This window comes from Neomonachus schauinslandi, chromosome 1, assembly GCF_002201575.2.
Source record: "Neomonachus schauinslandi chromosome 1, ASM220157v2, whole genome shotgun sequence".
Classification (NCBI taxonomy): domain Eukaryota; kingdom Metazoa; phylum Chordata; class Mammalia; order Carnivora; family Phocidae; genus Neomonachus; species Neomonachus schauinslandi.
This window is the reverse complement of record NC_058403.1, coordinates 142,207,378-142,222,414: the sequence shown is the minus strand read 5'-3', so window position 1 is coordinate 142,222,414 and position 15,037 is coordinate 142,207,378.

The window sequence follows — 15,037 nt, the reverse complement described above, 5'->3', positions numbered from 1 at the left end:
TCTTTCTTTCTTTCTTTCTTTCTTTCTTTCTTTCTTTCTTTCTTTCTTTCTTTCTTTCTTTCTCTCCCTCTCGCTCCTTCCCTCCCCTCCCCTCTCTTCTCCTCTCCTCTCCTTTCCTTACCTTACCTTTCCTTTCCTTTCTTTTTTTGAGACTTCAATAACAAATGGGATTGTTGGTTGAATTATACGGGCTGCATTTACACATCTTATCACTACCTTTCCCTCAAATGAAAGTTTGCCATTCACATGCCCTTATTTCCTAATGACCTCATTCATGCCAAAATTGGAACTTGGAATCTGAGGTCCAGATTTTTCTCTGACTCAGTTTCCTGTGTTCTGAAAGAAACTCCTTTTTCCTATGTTAGTTGTCATTCTTCCTTTGTTAAGGCTTAAGTGGTGTTAAGGTAAATTCTCATGTTATTCTCTAATGCCAGTTTGAGCCTTTTAAAATATTGGAAGCGCTCCCACCAATGAATTGTGTTCCCACAATTTCCTAGCATCATTCATTGCTCTCATTTCACACATGCAAATACAAAAACACATCCTTTTGTACATAGCAATCATAAATACTTTCCCAAGGTCAGGAATATTTGTGTCAGGAAAGCCTTATTTTACCAAAGAACAGGATGTCCTGATAAACTTAATATTCTGAGAATTATCATTTGTACCTATCAAGGTTCCCGTTGCGAAGCCTTTTACTCTCTCCACTGAGAAAGGGGTAAATCCTTGGTCCATCTTCACTGCCTTCTAAGGGATCCAAGTATTAACTCAAGGATTCACAAATTGTGAAAGACAAATATTTATATCACAAGGGAAAAGAAGGAAACTAATAATTGAGCATTTTGAAGGTTATTCTGATGTGTTAATCCTAGAGCTATTTCTGCTTTTTTTTTTTAAGATTTTATTTATTTATTTTGATAGAGAGAGAGACAGCGAGAGAGGGAACACAAGCAGGGGGAGTGGGAGGGGCAGAAGCAGGCTTCCCACGGAGCAAGGAGCCCAATGCGGGGCTCGATCCCAGGACCCTGGGACCATGACCTGAGCCAAAGGCAGCCGCTTAACGACTGAGCCATCCAGGCACCCTGAGCTTTTTCTGCTTTGACCCTAATTTTTTTTGGTTTGGTTTGGTTTAGTTTTTTTGTTTTGTTTTGTTTTGTTTTGTTTTTGACTTTCATCTTAATGTTTGCTTTTGTCAGCTCTAGAATTTCTGGTTTTCACTATTGGCTGGACTCCTGTGCTAGTCAGTTTTTGGTTGGTCTTATTTTTATTCCTTTTTTTGGTGGTGGGGAAGACATAACTTCTTACCTCAGCCCAAAGCTGATTCTGACCCAAAGGATTTATTTCTGGAGTCTTGTCACTTTATCAGTATATCTCATGTGTTTACCTGAGAGTGCTCTTACTCCGTGAGAAGTTAGTGGGTGTTTTGTAGACAAACAAACAAACAAACAAAAAACCAGTACCAGCTGTTTTCTACTTCAGTAATCGAAATATAAATTAAATATAAGAAAAGCAGAAAGCATATCTCTGTAGCTCTTACTATTCACAATAATTTACCTTTCAAAATGAGAAAACCAGGAACTTGCAAGTAGTTGATGTGATTATGACATTCTGTTCAGAAAAGACTGCCTGACAAAGTGTGGATTTTCCATAATTCAGAATCAGGCTCAGGTCACAGAACTGTCACCTCCCAAGAGTGACTTGTCAGGGACTCTTCGAAGATTGTAGCCTGCAAAGGTTGGGTCCCAGGGACTTTAGAGTCAAATATATTAGTTCAAATTTTTTGAACAGCTGTGATATCCTGAGTATATTCCTTACATGTTTGAGATTTGGTTATTTGCTTTATAAACGAGGATCCAAATATCTATCTCAGAACGTAGTTGTAAAGTGCTGGGCACTAATAGCCTAATACATACACGAATACATATAGCAGATAAGATGGAGTAAAAATGGCTGCTTTGATTATCCTGGAAATGATTATAAAGCAGAATTTATAGAAAAACAATATCTGCTAAGAGACTCAGAAACTTATAACTTGTAACTCACATGAACAAAATTATATTTAGGAACTTTGTTGTGCAAACATAGAATAGTAGAGACAATCAAATCTAGTATGCAACTTTTACATGAGGCAGGTTTGACGACCTAAGGTTCCCATCTCATGAGATGAATATACCTGTATCTAGGACCACACAGGTGGAGACAGACAGAAGGGGCATTCTTTCTTTTTTTTTTTTTTAAAGATTTTATTTATTTACTTGAGAGAGAGAGCATGAGCAGGGGAGTGGGGCAGAGGAGAGGGAGAAGCAGGCTACCAGGGAGCCCAACCCTGGGGCTTGATCCTGGGACCCTGGGATCATGACCTGAGCCGAAGGCAGACACTTAACTGACTGAGCAACCCAGGCGCCCCAAGAAGGGGCATTCTTGATCTGAGGTGAGCACTGACAGTGTGACCTTTCAGATCTTTCTGCACCCCTGCTCCCTGACACGTTCTTGGGTTATACTAAGACCTTCAGTGTGGGTCTAAGCATGTTTTGCTGGTCTTTGAATTATGCTCTCTCATTAAGAGAATGGTATATTTCTTTTCTAATCAATTTTTTGGAAAGCACACTTCTGTTCACACTTATGTGCTAATATAGTTGGGAGACTCAAGATGGCAATTCAATTTCTGATTATTCACATATCCAAAGTGTAATGACTAAGGAGTATGTCAGAAGGTTCTCAAATCACATCCACTTAAGCAGGAAGGAGTAGCATGGTTGTTAAGTGATAGGTGGGTGAAGAGCTGGGCAGGGCTCAGGGTGGTGGCTGAGGGCCAAACTTTGTTGAAACTGCTTTAGGACACTACAGCCTGGGCACTTAAAGTTAAAAAAAAAAAAAAAAGGTATGTTTCTGATCATTGATTGCCTAAACCTCTTTCTTACGAAAGTAGACCAACATCTTTACTTTTTTGGGCTTCCTTCTTGCCCCTTGACTCACCCATTGTCAACTTTCCTGGTATATCCAGAATCAAGCCAACTTCCAGAAGCTGATTCACTGAATGCCCAAGGCAAATGTGTTCAGGGTGACCGATCCACCCAGGTTCCATTTTCAAAAGCTATTTCTGACAGACTACTTTTCATTTTTGCCCCTGATTCCTGTTGTTACCAGCTGGAGAATGAGAGAAACATAGAGACACGGAGACTGGGGCATAAAGAAGATATTTCACAGGGGTAATAATTGAATATGAAAATGGCTATGCCTAAAGAGATTATATTGTTAAGGATTCTCCACATACTCAAGAAATATACATTCTGGAATATTTTCTTGCATATCAGGAACCATTACCATTGCTTGCATGATTAATGATATATTCTTGAAAAATGTATTCATAAGAATGCTCCTTATTTAAGAATATTGTCTTATAATTATGTGCCTCTTACCTCTGCAGTGTTTCTCTTCTGCCCCACGGCTTCCCCTTTTCGGTTCTCATTCCTCTGCTGTGTCTTTGACCTCTTCCTCTCTTTGCCCTTTGGCTCCAGCAAGAGCAGTGGGGACTGTGACAAAAACAAATTAAGTATGCCTTGAAATGCTGCAATGAGGACAAAGTCAAAACCCATGAACCACAGCTAAATAGTTGAAAGGTATAACTAAATTTGATGTATCAGTCATTTGGCGAATTGGCTTTTCCACGAACTGGCTTTAGGCAAACTGTCCACTCAGCAAACTGACTTCTAGTGAATTCATCTAGACCCAGGGTGTTCTGAAAAGAGACTGGTGAAGACATGGAACTTGGAAGAGATTCATTTTTTGCATGTAAATTGATCTGGGGACCGACGGTAAAATGTAGTTCTGTGCAAGCAATTAGTGGCATGACTCAGGTGATCCCCAGCCTGGAAATGTAGGTGCTCTAGTTATGTCCGACACTGATGATCGACCATGACTCAATAGCTCTGTGTTCATTGGGAACCTCACCAATTTTACTGCAGTTAGGAAATAAGGAGAATGAGCCTGGCAAAATTTCTGTGATGTGTTTGACCCAAATTGCTTTTCAAATAATTGGCCACAAAGATTATTAATGTGCTTATTTAAAATGTTTGGCGGGCGCCTGGGTGGCTCAGTTGGTTAAGCGACTGCCTTCGGCTCAGGTCATGATCCTGGAGTCCCTGGATCGAGTCCCGCATCGGGCTCCCTGCTCGGCAGGGAGTCTGCTTCTCCCTCTGACCCTCCTCCCTCTCATGTGCTCTCTCTCATTCTCTCTCTCTCTCGAATAAATAAATAAATAAATAAATAAATAAATAAATAAATAAATAAAAAATGTTTGGCATATTCTAAAAATATGAAACCCAGGGGGTGCCTGGGTGGCTCAGTCGGTTGAGCGTCTGACTCACGATCTCAGATCTCAGGGTTGTGAGGTCGAGTCCCGCATCCAGCACTGCACTGGGCATGGAGCTTGCTTAGAATTCTCTCTCTCCCCAGGTCCCTCCCTCCCCTCACCCCCGCTCACTCTCTCTCTCTCTCTAAAAAAAAATTAAAATTAAAAAAATATGAAGCATTATATGATTCTTGTTTGTTTGGTGGTCCTGGCTGAAATCCCAGAGCTATAGCTCAACTTCAAAGAGTTACCAGGTGTTAAGCATTTTATTCGGTTCCCTTATTCAATCATCACAAGTCTAGAAGGAAAACACTTTTATAACCCCCAGTTTACGAGGGAAAACTGAATTTAGTGAAGTTAATCTGATCACAATCTTTCCACTAGTATGTAGGGATTCAAAATTTGAACAAAATAGCACTGCTCAATCTAGACCAGCACTGTCCAGTAAAAATAGAATGGGAACCACACATGTGATTTTATGTCTTCTAGGAGCCACATTTAAAAAGTAAAAAGAAATAAATGAAATTAATTTAATTTTAATGGTATATCTTATTTAATCCAGTATGACCAAAATGCTATAATTTTAATATGAAACCTTTATAAGATATTAATGAGCTATTTTGTATTCATTTTTTTCATATTAAATCCTTGAAATCCACTGTGTATTTTACATTTACTATACAGTACATCTCAATTCAGAGTAGCCATATTTCAAGGATAATGGAGAATGTAAGTCCTGCTTCTCAAAGAGTGTTCCATGGACCCACAGCATACTATTACTCACAAGTTTGTTAGAAATGCGGGCTCTCAGACTTATGCCATTTCTACCAAATCAGAATCTTCCTTCTCATGAGATGTGCAGGAAAATCATGTGCATGTGAAAATTTGATAAGAACAGCTCAAGAGCCCGTGCTTTTCACTATTTTACTGCTGCTGGTCCAAGATGCTCATTTGTTGCCTCACTGCACAAATAGGTATTGAATATCTCCGACGTGGCTACTCTGCAAGGTAACATGGATGGTGGTGTTACATTGTGAAAAGTGCATTGGCTTAGGGATAAGGTAGATCACTAGCTGTAATATCTTATGATTGTGCACAACTTTTTAACCACAATAAGCCTTAATGTCTGCATCTGTAACATGGAGATGACATTGACATTGGTTGCCTATTAAGTATCACTCTTCTCTTCTTTGGTTACAGGCCCAGACATTGTCTCCAGGAAAAAGTGTGTTCCTCAGTCTCCTTGTAACTAAGTTCTCACCAATAAGATTTTAGCCTAAGTGTTCCTTCTAACTTCTGAAAAGATTCTTTAAAGTTTCTGACACAATTGAGAGTTAGATCCCCTTTCCCTTCTTTTCTCTTTCCTTCTGGAAAATGAACATAATACCTGGAACTCTAGCAGCCATACTGAACCATGGGCTGATCTTGAGAATGGAAGGCACACACGAGGATGGTAAAGCAGAAAGATAAAATGCTCCCAGATTCCTGGCATCCATGCATACACACCTAATTGCCTTCTTTGTATTTCTTTTCTGTGTTGACAGGTAAAATACGTTAATATATGTATACCACCCTAATAGGCAGTAAACATTTTCTTATAGATGTGAGAGACATGGTACTGGTCTTCAAGGAGCTCAAAATAGAGAGTGGACAATAAAGTAAATAAAAATTAACAATAAACATTTATTTGGCATGCCGTGAACTATTTCTTGCCTTGGGCATGCACACAGAAGTGCCTATCTAGTGGCCTACTAAAATCTGTAATAGTATAATATTGTCACTAATGCTAAGTATGTCTATGTCTAGATAAGACTCCTTCCTCGAATTAGCGATGAGATGTTGCCAGTAGCAGGGATACTTCTTAGTTAAATCTGTCTCTATTAAATTGCTTTAATGTTCTTATGTGGTGTCGGCAACCTTAACAACATTGCCAAGATAGTAAGATTTTGGAATCCCGTACTCTGGATCGCTTCTGGTCATTTAGGAGGAACTATATCTATTTTTTATGATCACTGGCCATAGAAGAAGGAAGCAGAGATTTTTATTTAGGTACACTTATCATCCAGTTGTTCATTTTGAGGTGAAGGATATCGTGGGCGTGAACTCTTAGAGTACGTGCTGGGATATGACATAGAAAACAGGATCTGTCTACCTCATAAAGTCTCAGAAGTATTAGGAGAGAGAAATACATATAAGTATTTCAGGGGTAAAAAGTATGTGTGTGCAGTTTTAGAATATATATTCAAAATATGTGAAAGAAGATGCAGTGCCCCCCGAACACTTTCCTAACATAAAATACAAAATATCTTCTTGATGGAGAGTCAGAAAAGACACACTGATTTCGAAACAAGAATATAGTCCTTTTAGAAGGCCATACCATAAGATTTGAAGGGGGAGGTCTGAGATTTTTTAATTGAGGAAATAGGTTAAAACAGTTGAAGTATTGATCAAGATGTTTTGTAGCTTCAAAAATGATAAAAAGTAAGTAGCGCCAAAGAATCAACCCCGTAGTGATGCTGGCAGTTTGGGAGTAGAGTACAAGCATGTGGAGTTCCACACCTTCGGGGGGCGCCATGCACAGCATAGTCTGGGGGGAATGGTGCCTCCAGGAATGATACAGTACCAGTCAGCACCATGCAGGTGCCCAGGGACCTTAGATGTCTCTCTTCAATACGCAGACTGAGAACACAAGGAAGGAACAGTTTTCATATGTGAGACTGAGTTTCTTTCAGCTGTAAAATGAGAATAAGAAAACTTACCTCTCAAGGCTCCTCCAGCTTGTTCTATAGAGATGAAGGTTGTTAAGAACAGCAACGTGCCCTCAACCTGGAGGTAACATCATTCACAAGATGATGATGTGACTTGGTCATTGAAAAGGAGAGCACGAAAGAGACACTGGGGTTACTGAAGGGAGGGCAGCTCCCGTGTCGTGTGGGGTGAGTTGTGACCCAGAGTTAAGACAAGGAAACGTCATAGTCACTGCGGCAGACACCCCACACTCTACCCACATCCCCAGATCCCTTTTACTCAGCATCCTTGCTCCCAGTGGGGGGTTCCTACAGCTCCCTTCTGAGGATGCCCCTTAGGCTAATGGTGTCATCTTTCCACTTTGCATGGAAATTTGGAGGTGCTTAGGAGAGGATAATCTCTAGGGAAGACCCCCCACCCTAGGATTGACTCTTGCAGCTGTATGAAAGCCTACCTCTCCTGCCTTGAGGCCAGCCAGTGGTGTTCTGTAACTTGGTCTCCAGAGTTCTTGCAGGCTTAGGTTGAGGCTGAGGCTTCGCCTGAAGTCACACGCGCTCTTGGACTCTTCCTATCCCTGCCCTGCTTCCTCCTGCCCTTACCTTCTTTCTCCTAGAAGCTCCCTTAATAAGCCACTAGTACATAGTGCATGTCTCAAAGGCTGCATCCAGAGAACTGGATTGGACACAAACATCCACCAAGGAGAGGCATGTTTAGAATGGGCCCTGGGGTGATATGATGATGACAGAATGTTCCCACTTGCTAAGAATCCAATGTTGGAGATCTCTGGATAAGTGGATGTCAATTTCAAAAGCGAGCCCATTCTGCCACAAAATCAGGATGGTCCCATAAAATCTGATTCATTTTTAGGTTACTGATTTAGGGATTCTATATAAAGTTACAGGCTAGAAAGAAAAGCTAATCGCTTACACAATCCAGATGTCACCTGGAGCCTGCTGCACAGGAAAATTAGGTTGAACTTGGTTTGAACCCCAAGTCCAAGTCCTGAGAAAGTGAAGCCCGGCCAGCCGTCTCTGCAGGAGTCAGGCCCCACTTCCACGTGCTTCTCGTCTTTTCCTTTCACCCACATCATTCCCTCTTCCTGCTGATAATTTCAGCACTCTCAGTGGCTTTTGAATTATTGGAGAAAATGGAGTCACAGACTTTGTAGAATACCTCATAAATAAGCACAACCATAGCAGAGATCTTGCAGACTAAAAAAAAAGAAAGAAAAAGAAAAAAGGGAAGAAAAAGGCTGCCTAGAATAGAATATGAGCAGAGAGCTAATAGCACCTCTTGGGTGAGAGCAGACGTGGTATCTGTTTGTTCTGCACACAGCTTTGTTTTATCTACGAATATTTGCAAGTTGAAAGTTACTAAGTAGAGGGACATATTTTAGGTAAAAATGAAGAATTCCAGACCGAGGGCATAAGTGCATTCTATATATCATATAGATGTATATAGATACAGATATGAAGGAAATATTCCAAAATATAAAGGTGGCTCTAACTTTTGAGGTGATGAATGATTTCAAATGCTTTCCTTTTTATTGAGGTAGAGCATATAGTAAACTGTGTCACTTAATTCATATATTTTTTTTAAGATTTTATTTATTTATTCAACAGAGAGAGTGAGAGAGTACAAGCAGGGAGGAGGAGTAGAGGGAGAGAGAGAAGCAGGCTTCCCGCCGAGCAGGGAGCCCGACGCGGGGCTCGATCCCAGGACCCTGGGATCATGACCTGAGCCGAAGGCAGACACCCAACCATCTGAGCCACCCAGGTGCCCCACTTAATTCATATTTTAAACATGTACTCCCCATGTCACCATTATCCAGATCAAGATATAAAACATGTTGAGCAACCCAGAAGTTTCCATTGTGTCTCTTTTCGTCAATACCACCCCCTACATTCCTCTACACCCCTGAGAGGGCTACTCTCTGATTTTTATCATATTAGGCAATGTTTTACCTCGATATACTCGTGTTCACATTTTCAGGATTTTCTATAGTGAACATGGATTGCTTTAATAATTACTGCTTAAAGAAAAGTCGACAAAAAGATAGTTTATCTAACAGTCTAGGTGTCTCGTATTAATGAAGAAGGTGATTTCTAGAAATTCCAAAGTACAGGCCACTAGCAAGGAGAAGCGTAGGACAGTAGGATATATTTGCCAGTGGGGTAAAGGGAGCAGAAGGGGATTCATAGCCAGAGGGGTCCAGTTGTCGAACGAGGCCTGAATTTAGCTCCTGTGCTTTTGCTGTGAGGAGGACTGTGATCCATGGTCTCATCACTCATCGCTCTTACAGAACTTTCACTTTCTAAGCAGTAAAATGGGATTACAGGTTTTAAGAATCTGACTCTCACTGATGTAATTCAGACCCATGTATTTCCAGACCATCGTTATTCAATTGAAGAGTTTGATGTTCCTGAGGAGAGGCAAAGTATTGCCCCTGAAGAGCTTTGCTGGCAGAAAGGAGCACATCACTGCTAGGGTGGTTCACTAATTATTTTCAAGTCTGTGCTAGAGTCTAAAGCAGCCAGACTGGGAGAATCTTCATTACATCTGTAAAGCCCTTCAATCTGGAAGGGGATCTGGTGATGAGAAAGTAACTATCTTGCCACAACTGAAAATATTCTTCAAAGCACCTTCTCTTGAAGGTTTCAAAGTTGTGAAGAATTTCTTAGACTCTGCGGTAAGATTTTTAAAAAATTGCCTTTTGCTGTCCTACCACCATTTTCGAACTTCTGACAGTTCTTAAATAGGAGTTTTTGTGCTGGTTCCTGGGGGCATTTTATATTAAGATCATTCATTTGTCCCTGCATTTTAGGGACAGAAGAGGAGAAGTATGGTTTCTGGGATAGCAAGAAAACTAATTATTTAGTAAGTCCCATATTAGCACCTTGGCCTTGGAAATTACATGTCGTAGCTTGAAATTTAGTGTCACCTTTTTAATATGATGTGAAACAATATTGGAAAGTGAGAATAAACAAGACATTTGGAGTCAAGCAAGGCCCCATTCAAATCACATGGAAAATTATCTCAGACAAATTGCATTTAGTCAGCACCTAAGCCTAACAGATTTATTTTTTTCACCTGTAAATCAGAAATAATTCAATTTTCTCACAGAATTATTGTGGGGATTAAATTAAAAAAAAAAAAACAGAAAAAATCTAAAGCATCAAATAGACATTCTAGAAATGTTGATTTCATTTCTCTCTACCTTTAATGAAATAACCCAAGGAAGCGATATCCAAGGAAGTAGAAGAGTAATAAATTGAGGAACAGATATTTTTTATTTAGGCACAATGGGTTATCAAAAATCATGGATCTTCCACATACTTGCTGTGCAACCTTGGACAGGTTACTTACCATCTCTGATCTATGGTATCCTCATTTAGGAAAAAAGATAGGGATTAATTACTAATTTTGTAGGTTAAGAGAATTAAGTAGTAAGAATGCCTATAAAGTTCTTAGCCAATGCCTCACACTTAGGAAAAAAATCAATAAAAAGCAGTTTTTGTTATTTAGACTAGACTTTAGCTGCTATGGCATTATTCACACAAGTGGGGAGGGGATACTAATATTTTCATATTACATTAAATGAAACTTCTTATACAGAAATATGATGATTTCTCTAAATCTGAGAACATTTCTTAAGGATGGTGCTAGAACCTGAGACACAGTATTCAAAACCCTTGCTCAGTGTTTACCTCATTGACTCCTTGGAATTACATTTCCTTCTTTTTTGTTTGTGTTTGTGGGTTTTTTTGTTTGTTTGTTTGTTTGTTTGAGAGAGAGAGAGAGCAGGAACAGTGGGGGGAGAGAGATGGGGGGGGGATCTGAGCATGGAGCCCGATGTGGGGCTTGATACCAAGACCCTGAGATCATGACCTGAGCCAAAATCAAGAGTCAGATGCTTAACTGACTGAGCCACCCAGGCGCCCCTGGACTTATAGTTCCTTCCTAATTTGGCCTTGTCTTACTAAGAATCTCTTATTTGACTCAGCATAATACCCTCCAGTTCCATCCACGTCGTTGCAAATGGCAAGATTTCATTCTTTTTGATGGCTGCATAATATTCCATTGTATATTTATACCACATCTTCTTTATCCATTCATCTGTCGATGGACATCTTGGCTCTTTCCACAGTTTGGCTATTGTGGACATTGCTGCTATAAACATCGGGGTGCACGTACCCCTTCGGATCCCTACATTTGTACCTTTGGGGTAAATACCCAGTAGTGCAATTGCTGGATTGTATGGTAGCTCTATTTTCAACTTTTTGAAGAGCCTCCATACTGTTTTCCAGAGTGGCTGCACCAGCTTGCATTCTTGAATTCTTAATCTCAGGAAACAAACTGAGGGTTGCTGGAGTGGTGGAGGGTGAGAGGGATGGGTTGGCTGGGTGATAGACACTGGGGAGGGTATGTGCTATGGTGAATGCTGTGAATTGTGCAAGACTGTTGAATCACAGATCTGTACCTATGAAACAAATAATACATTACATGTTAAAAAAAAGAAGAAGAAGAAGAAGATAGCAGGAGAGAAAGAATGAAGGGGGGGAAATCGGAGGGGGAGAAGAACCATGAGAGACTATGGACTCTGAAAAACAAACTGAGGGTTCTAGAGGGGAGGGAGGTGGGAGGATGGGTTAGCCTGGTGATGGGTATTAAAGAGGGCACGTTATGCAGGGAGCACTGGGTGTTATACGCAAACAATGAATCATGGAACACTACATCAAAAACTAATGATGTAATGTATGGTGATTAACATGACATAATAATAATAATAAAAAAGAATCTCTTATTTGAGTAAGGACACAGAATTCTTAATGTTATCTGGAAATAGGTATTTCTGTATAGAACGAAACTCTTTAGAATCATTCCTAAATGTGTAAGTCTGTAATGGGTTCAGTCTCAAGGAGGGGAAGCCTTTGTATTGTTAAACCATAAAAGGAAATTAAAGGTCCAGTGAGGAAGACAATGGAGATAGCATCCAGTTTCAAAGGCAAACATTGTGTCCTCTACTCTTGAAACGCCTTTATTAAAAGAAGGGTTCATTCATACATCCATTATCACTCATTAGAATCAATTTGTCTTTTGGTGAACTATGTAAGACAGTATTTTCTACAATTCATAAAAACATCTTATTCTCTCTTTAGGCACAGATCAGTTCATGATCTGAAAGAATGAATATTTCAATAATATATCTAGCCTTAAAACTGTGTTTTGTTTTGTTTTAAGTAGACTATTTTTAGAGCAGTTTTAGGTTCATAGCAACATTGAGCAGAAAGTATAGCCTGCCCCATTATCAACATTGTGCTCTACAATGCTACATCTGTACAATCTATGAACCTACACTGACACATCATTATCACCCGAAGTCCATAGTTAAATTAGTGTTCACTCTTGGTGTTGTATAAACTGGGTTTTGACAAATGCATAATGATATATATCCACTATTGTGGTATCACATCTCACTGCTCTAAAAATCCCCTGTGTTCTCCCAAGTTATCCCTCCCTGCCTTCTAACTCTTGGCAATAACTGTATTTTCACAGTCAACAGTGTGCCTTTTCCAGAATATCATATGGTTGGAATTATATAGTAAGTAGCCTCTTTGGTTTGGCTTTTTTCACTTAGTAATATATATTCAAGTTTCTACCATGTCTTTTCCTGTCTTGACAGCTCATTTCTTTTTAGTGCTGAAAAATATTTCATTGTCTGGACATTCCACAGTTTATTTATCAGCTCACCTCCTGAAGGACATCTTTGTTGCTTCCAAATTTTGGCAACTATGAATAAAGCTTTTATAAACATCCAGGTGCAGGTTTTTGCATGGACATAAATTCTCAGGTCATTTGGGTAAATACCAAGGAGTGAAATTGCTGGATTGTGTAAGAATATCTTTAGTTTTGTAAGAAACTACCAAACTGTCTTCAAAGTGACTATACCATTTGGTATTCTCACCAGCAAGGAATGAGAATTCCAGTTGCTCCATATCCTCACGAGCATTTGGTGTTGTCAACACTTGTCTAGAATATGTCTTCATGTCAGTTGTTCATATCAGTTTTCCTTCTTTTTAATTTATTTTTTTAAAGATTTTCTTATTTATTTGACAGAGAGAGAGAGCAAGCAAGAGAGCACAAACAGGGGGAAGGGCAGAGAGAGAGGGAGAGGGAGAAGGAGATTCCCTGCTCAGCTGGGAGCCCAACATGGAGCTCGATCCCAGGACCCTGGGATCATGACCTGAGCTGAAGGCAGATGCTTAACCGATGGAGCCACCCAGGCACCCCTCAGTTTTCTTTATAATTTACTGATTTAGTTTTCCACTCATTTCAGGAATATATTCTATTATTACACTGATGATATTTTCCCTTTCATTTTGGGGGGTTTTCTTTTTTAAGGGCTCCAATTACATTTTTGGTGGACACCTTTATCCACTATGATATCTATTTTCTTTTCTGTAATTATTATTAATATATCAGTCCTTTTTTCTCTGCATTCTATATTTTATCTTTAGTTTTTTCTCTTTGTCAGCAATTTGATTGTCATCCATGCTTATTTATTTGTTTGTCTAAAAATATGTATCTAATTTATTTGTAATTGTGAAATTTTTGTCCTCAATTTTTTTCTTCAATACTGAAATCTCCATCTTAATCTCATCTTGTTCATTTTTTCTTTCTCTGTATTTTCCTCTTATCTTCGAACCCTTATTTCTTAACTTCAGGGTCTTATTTAGTTTATTTATAGCCCAAAGCATCTTCTAGGAACTTTTTCTTTTTTATGAAGGCTTATATTTTCTTCCAGAATAGTATTCATCTATCTTTGCCATATTGTAGGTCTATTCTTCATTATTTTATTGCACATGCTTGGAGAGATGCATTATACCTCCCTCTCTTTTTTTTCTCTCTTATACTGGATAGTAGTGTCTGGGTTTAAAGCAGAGTGGGTGAATTCTCAGTGGCTCCCTTTCCAATCCAGTTGAAAACTGTTTTTATTTTTTTATAATTTAAAATTTAAATGTATTGTTTACGTAGCGTGAGGGGTAGAATAGTGTGGGAAGCAGTGGGGTGCTGGAGCCTGCTCATAGCAACCATGAGAATATGTTATTAAATTTTCAGTATTTTTATGAGACAGTTGTTAAGAAAATATGGCCATTACTAAAAATTAAATTATGTTAGTTTACATATAAATATATTACATTAAAAACACAGGTACACATCCTCAAAACTCATCTTTCCTCCTGACTGTATTTTACTATTACCCATGCTATTGAGGTTATTTTGCATTCAATGACCTCACATTTATTGCTTGAAATTGGCCATTATCAGAGTTTTTACATCATGGAAATTGGCAAATGTTACACATCAGGCCCCGACTTACTGTTTTTTTGTTTTTGTTTTTTTGACAATCTAGACTCAGTGAGGTGATGGAGAGAATATTAATAATGCAGGTAAAATTTAAATGTGTTGTGCCTTTTGCCATTACATTATGATTAGCACAGATAATAGAGAAAATATATTTCAGTATTTGGAAACTACTATCTCATTCAGAGAGAAGTTGTTCACTTTATTTACAAATGACAAATATCTTTGTGGTTTCACTTTATTCCTATTTAATAAAATAAAGAAAAATATCAATGAACATTCCTGTGGGAAATATATTCATTTATTAATTGCAAGCTTAGTCTGGTCATGGGTACAAGAGTTCAGCAAAATTCAACAAAAATATACTATGAGAATCATTTGACTCTGGCGTATATGGCATAATTTATTATTACTTGTAAATAATAATTGTAAATATATTATTTTTATTTTTTTTAAGATTTATTTCTTTATTTTAGAGGAAGAGAGAGCACGCACAAGTGGAGGGGAGGGCAGAGGGAGAGAGAGAGAGAATCTCAAGCAGACTCCCCACTGAGCATGGAGCCTGATGTAGGG